Below are 7,107 nucleotides of genomic sequence, written 5' to 3'. Positions count from 1 at the left end.
CATGGTTCGCATGTCTCAAACTTTTCAAAAATGAGTGAGTCCAAAGATCCATCAACATGGAGCTTCTTCATGCGTTTTATACCAATATGACTTACATGGCAGTGCCACAAGTACGTGGTACTATCATTACTATCTTATATCTTTTGGCATTAACATGTGTATCACTACGATCGAGATTCAATAAACCATTCATTTTAGGTGCAAAACCATTGAAGGTATTATTCAAATAAATAGAGTAACCATTATTCTCCTTAAATGAATAACCGTATTGCGATAGACATAATCGAATCATGTCTATGCTCAACGCAAACACCAAATAAAAATTATTTAGGTTTAACACCAATCTCGATGGTAGAGAGAGCGTGCGATGCTTGATCACATCAATCTTGGAAACACTTCCAACACATATCGTCAGCTCACCTTTAGCTAGTCTCCGTTTATTCCATAGCTTTTATTTCGAGTTACTAACACTTAGCAACTGAACCGGTATCTAATACCCTGGTGCTACTAGGAGTACTACTAAAGTACACATTAACATAATGTATATCCAATATACTTCTATCGACCTTGCCAGCCTTCTCATCTACCAAGTATCTAGGGTAATTCTGCTCCAGTGGTTGTTCCCCTTATTACAGAAGCACTTAGTCTCGGGTTTGGGTTCAACTTTGGGTTTCTTCACTAGAGCAGCAGCTGATTTGCCGTTTCATGAAGTATCCCTTCTTGCCCTTGCCCTTCTTGCCCTTGCCCTTCTTGAAACTAGTGGTTTCACCAACCATCAACAATTGATGCTCCTTCTTGATTTCTACTTTCGCGGTGTCAAACATCGCGAATATCTCAAGGATCATCATATCTATCCCTGATATGTTATAGTTCATCACGAAGCTCTAGCAGCTTGATGGCAATGACTTTGGAGAAACATCACTATCTCATCTGGAAGATCAACTCCCACTCGATTCAAGTGATTGTTGTACTCAGACAATCTGAGCACAAGCTCAACGATTGAGCTTTTCTCCCTTAGTTTGCAGGCTAAGAAAATCATCGGAGGTCTTATACCTCTTGACGTGGGCACGAGCCTGAAATCCCAATTTCAGCCCTCGAAACATCTCATATGTTCTGCGACATTTCAAAATGTCTTCGGTGCCTCAATTCTAAACCATTTAACATTACCCACTGAACTATCACGTAGTCATCAAAACGTGTATGTCAGATGTTCGCAACATCCACAAACGACGTTCGAGGTTCAGCACACCGAGCGGTGCATTAAGGACATAAGCCTTCTACACAGCAATGAGGACAATCCCCAGTTTACGGACCCAGTCCGCATAATTGCTACTATCAACTTTCAACTATATTTTCTCTAGGAACATATCTAAAACAGTAGAACTAAATCGTGAGCTATGACATAATTTGCAAAAGACCTTTTGACTATGTTCAGGATAATTAAGTTCATCTAATGAACTCCCACTCAGATAGACATCCCTCTAGTCATCTAACTGATACATGATCCGAGTCAACTAGGCCGTGTCCGATCATCACGTGAGACGGACTAGTCATCATCGGTGAACATCTTCGTGTTGATCGTATCCACCATACAACTCATGCTCGACCTTTCGGTCTCTTGTGTTCCGAGGCCATGTCTGTACATGCTAGGCTCGTCAAGTCAACCTAAGTGTTTCGCGTGTGTAAATCTGGCTTACACCCGTTGTATGTGAACGTTAGAATCTATCACACCCGATCATCACGTGGTGCTTCGAAACAACGAACTTTCGCAACGGTGCACGGTTAGGGGGGACACTTTCTTGAAATTTTAATGAGGGATCATCTTATTTACTACCGTTGTTCTAAGCAAATAAGATGCATAAACATGATAAACATCACATGCAATCAAAAAGTGACATGATATGGCCAATATCATTTTGCTCCTTCTGATCTCCATCTTTGGGGCTCCATGATCATCATTGTCACCGGCATGACACCATGATCTCCATCATCATGATCTCCATCATCGTGTCTCCATGAAGTTGTCTCGCCAACTATTACTTCTACTACTATGGCTAACGGTTAGCAATAAAGTAAAGCAATTACATGGCGTTGTTTAGTGACACGCAGGTCATACAATAAATTAAGACAACTCCTATGGCTCCTGCCGGTTGTCATACTCATCGACATGCAGGTCGTGATTCCTATTACAAGAACATGATCAATCTCATACATCACATATCATTCATCACATTCTTTTGGCCATATCACATCACAAAGCATACCCTGCAAAAACAAGTTAGACGTCCTCTAATTGTTGTTTGCATGTTTTACGTGGCTGCTATGGGTTTCTAGCAAGAACGTTTCTTACCTACGCAAAAGCCACAACGTGATATGCCAATTGCTATTTACCCTTCATAAGGACCCTTTTCATCGAATCCGATCCGACTAAAGTGGGAGAGACTGGCACCCGCTAGCCACCTTATGCAACAAGTGCATGTCAGTCGGTGGAACCTGTCTCGCGTAAGAGTACATGTAAGGTCGGTCCGGGCCGCTTCATCCCACAATGCCACCGAATCAAGATAAGATTAGTAACGGTAAGTAAATTGAACAAAATCAACGCCCACAACTACTTTGTGTTCTACTCGTGCATAGAATCTACTCATAGACCTAGCTCATGATGCCACTGTTGGGGAACGTAGCAGAAATTCAAAATTTTCCTACGAGTCACCAAGATCTATCTATGGAGAAACTAGCAACGAGAGAGAGGGGAGTGCATCTACATACCCTTGTAGATCACTAAGCGGAAGCGTTACAAGAACGCGGATGAGGGAGTCGTACTCGCGGCGATTCAAATCACGGAAAATCCGATCTAACGCTGAACGGACGGCGCCTCCGCGTTCAACACACGTACAGCCCGGGGACGTCTCCTCCTTCTTGATCCAGCAAGGGGAGAGGAGAAGTTGAGGGAGAGCTCCGGCAGCACGACGGCGTGGTGGTGGAGCTTGCAGTTCTCCGGCAGGGCATCATCAAGCACTACCGAGGAGGAGGTGGAGTTAAATAGGGGGAGGGCTGCGCCAGGGGCAAGGGTGAAGCTCCCATGCACCTCCCCACTATATATAGGGGTGGAGGGGGCTGGTTTCTTGCCCTCCATGTCCATTGGGGCGTTGGCAAAGGTGGGAGGAAAGAAATCCCATCATTTCCTTCCCCATCGATTGTTATCCCCCCTTTTTAGGGATCTTGATCTTATCCCTTCGGGATATGATCTTATTCCTTCTAAGGGGGGATCTTGGTGCTCCTTGACCAGGGGTGTGAGGCCTTTCCCCCACTACCCACGTTCATGTGGGTCCCCCATGTAGGTGGGCCCCACTCCGGAACCTTCTAGAACCTTCCTGGTACAATACCGAAAAATCCCGAACATTTTCCGGTGGCCAAAATAGGACTTCCCATATATAAATCTTTACCTCCGGACCATTCCGGAACTCCTCGTGACGTCCGGGATCTCATCCGGGACTCCGAACAACATTCGGTAACTACACACTAATTCCCATAACAACTCTAGCGTCACCGGACCTTAAGTGTGTAGACCCTACGGGTTCGGGAATCATGCAGACATGACCGAGATAGCTCTCTGGCCAATAACTAACAGCGGGATCTGGATACCCATGTTGGATCCCACATGTTCCACGATGATCTCATCGAATGAACCACGATGTCAAGGATTCAAGCAATCCCGTATACAATTCCCTTTGTCTAGCGGTATAGTACTTGCCCGAGATTCGATCGTCGGTATCCCGATACCTTGTTCAATATCGTTACCGGCAAGTCTCTTTACTCGTTCCGTAACACATCATCCCGTGATCAACCCCTTGGTAACATTGTGCACATTATGATGATGTCCTACCGAGTGGGCCCAGAGATACCTCTTCGTTACACGGAGTGACAAATCCCAGTCTCGATTCGTACCAACCCAATAGACACTTTCGGAGATACCCGTAGTGCACCTTTATAGCCACCCAGTTATGTTGTGACGTTTGGTACACCCAAAGCATTCCTACGGTATCCGGGAGTTGCACAATCTCATGGTCTAAGGAAATGATACTTGACATTAGAAAAGTTTTAGCATATGAACTACACGATCTTTGTGCTAGGCTTAGGATTGGGTCTCGTCCATCACATCATTCTCCTAATGATGTGATCCCGTTATCAATGACATCCAATGTCCATGGTGAGGAAACCGTAACCATCTATTGATCAACGAGCTAGTCAACTAGAGGCTTACTAGGGACTTGGTGTTGTCTATGTACCCACACATGTATCTGAGTTTCCTATCAATACAATTATAGCATGGATAATAAACGATTATCATGAACAAGGAAATATAATAATAATAACTAATTTATTATTGCCTCTAGGGCATATTTCCAACACCTCTGTATTTCGCGAAAAAAACGTTAGCGCCGCTGACAGCTCGGACCCACCAGCTATATCTTCGCACGCAAGGAAGTGCCTCCTTATTACGCACAAAAAATGAATACTCCCCCTGCTAGCTGGGACCCAGTATAGTGGGCCTACTAAGTTGACGGGGACGGAGGGCTTTGTCAACTTAGTCAATATGCACGATTCTAGCTCGAGTGACCGTACGATGTCCATCCAACGACCGTAGTGCTTCTTCAACCTCTGGTCTTCTTGCTCCAGCTACCCAAAGCAGCGCCGGTCGTGCCGCCTGCTCCTGCCTCCCGTGGCCGGCTGTGCTGCCATGGAGGCTTCACCGCCCCCATACTAGTCCCACTGCTGGCCAGGCCATCCCTCCACTCCACTCACCCACACCCCCTGTTATTCTACGGCGACGGCAGCGTAGCCGAACCAGTGAACCCTCGTACTCCTCTCCGCATGGGTATCCACTACTGCGTCGTCCCCTTCCTAGGCCTCAGCATCGTCCACCGCCGTGGTGCTCTCAGTGCGGCATGGTCAATGTGGTCAACGACCGACTTCCATCCGAAGAGTACTGTACGTGGAGAGGCCTCCAGCTGGGTCCACGACAGCCGCAAGGAAGTGCCTCCTTATTACGCCGAAAAAAATTATTCCTCCACCTTACAATAGGGACCCACCGGATGGGCCACCAGTATTTCGCGAAAAAAACGTTTCCCCCTGACTGTTGGGACCCACCGGACGGGCCACTGTATTATGCGAAAAAAAGTTTCCCCCCTGACTGCTGGGACCCACCGAACGGGCCACCGTATTACACGAAAAAAACGTTCCCCCCGCTGTCAGCTCAGACCCACCGGAAGTGCCTCCTTATTACGCACAAAAAATGAATACTCCCCCTGCTAGCTGGGACCCACCTTGGTGGGAGGATGACTTGTGGGCCTACCAAGTTGACTAGGACGGAGGCCTTTGTCAACTATAGTCAATATGAATGATTCTAGCTCCAGTGACCGTACGATATCCATCCAATGACCGAAGTGCTTCTTCAACCTCTGGTCTTCTTGCTCCAACCGCCCAAAGCAGCGTCGGTCGTGCCGCATGCTCCTGCCTCCCGTGGCCGGATGTGATGCCGCGGTGGCCTCACCGCCTCCTACTACTCCCACCGCTGGCCAGGCCATCCCTCTACTCACCCATACCCCTATTATTCTGTGGCGACGACAGCCTCACACCGCAGCCGAACCACTGAACCCTCGTACTCCTCTCCGCGTAGGCATCCATTGCCGCGTCTTCCCGGGCTCCGTGTCGTCCCCTTCCTAGGCCTCGCCGTCGTCCACCGCCGTGGTGCTCTCGGCGCGGCGTGGTCAACATGGTCAAGGAACGACTTCCATCGGACGTGGACTGTACATGGAGAGGCTGATAGCTGGGTCCATGGTCGCAGCAAGGAAGTGCCTCATTATTACGCGGAAAATAATGATTCCTCCACCTGACAGCTGGGACCCACCGGACGGGCCACTCTATTTCGCGAAAAAAACGTTTCCCCCCTGACTGCTGGGACCCACCAGCTACATCTTCGCACGCAAGGAAGTGCGTCCGAAAAAAACGATTCGCCCCCCTGACTGCTAGGACCCACCAGCTACATCTTCGTACGCAAGGAAGTGCGGGCAAAAAAACGATTTGCCCCCTGACTGCTGGGACGCACCATCTACATCTTCGCACGCAAGAAAGTGCCTGACAGTCGGGACCCACCTGGTCGAAGCATATGTAGCGTTGTCATTCTGGTCGCGAACGTGTACGTACATACTGGTGGATGTAGAGGCGAGCACGTGTCGTAGTAGAGGCGCGCACGTAGCATGTACACGTATGTACAACGGCCAGTGTGCAAGAAAGAAAATACGGCCATGTACGTACATACGGGAGGGGTCTCGAACGCCTACTCGCGCATACGTACGGCCAGGGCTCGTGTACATGGCTGGGTCGAAAGGGAGAAACATCATCATCGTCGAATTCATGGGGAGCCAACCGGCTGGGTTGGAATGGAATGTGTCGTCTTGTTCATCGAGAGGGCTTGGACGGAACAGGCGATGGAAACGAGGCATGGTGTACCACAGAACGGAGGAAACGGCCTTGTGTTTGACCGGCCATGTTCGAAACGGGATCCTGTTTATTAGGAGGGGTCTGGCATACCGCAAAATGGGGGAAACGGACTTGTGTTGGACCTCCTACGGCCGAAACAGGGTCCTGTTGATCGGGAGGGGTGTGGCGTATCGCAAAACGGAGGAAACGGACTTGTGTTGGAGCGATACGGTCGAAACGGGGGTCCTATTCATTGGGAGGGGTGTGGCATACCGCAAAACGGGACTCCACGGGATACTTCTCATCTCCACCGTCGACCTCCTCCAGCCTCCACGGGTTACTGTTCATCCACCATCGACCTCCTCCAGCCTCCACCTGCGACTGTTCATCCACGGGCTCCTGTTCATCCAGCCTCCACCGCGCGCTACTCCACCAGCTACTATTCAACCACCCCTCTCCACGGGATCCTGTTCAACCACCCCTCCACAGGCTACTGTTCATCCACCCCTCCTCCGTCTACTGTTCATCCAGCCCTCCACGTGGTCGTCCTGTTCATCCAGCCCTCCACGGGGTCCTGTTCATCTAGCCCCAACCGACTCGATTGATCGGGGTCCTGTTCATCCAAAG

The sequence above is a fragment of the Triticum dicoccoides genome, chromosome 7B (genome assembly GCF_002162155.2).
Source record: "Triticum dicoccoides isolate Atlit2015 ecotype Zavitan chromosome 7B, WEW_v2.0, whole genome shotgun sequence".
Classification (NCBI taxonomy): Eukaryota; Viridiplantae; Streptophyta; class Magnoliopsida; order Poales; family Poaceae; genus Triticum; species Triticum dicoccoides.
This window is presented reverse-complemented; position numbering follows the sequence as displayed.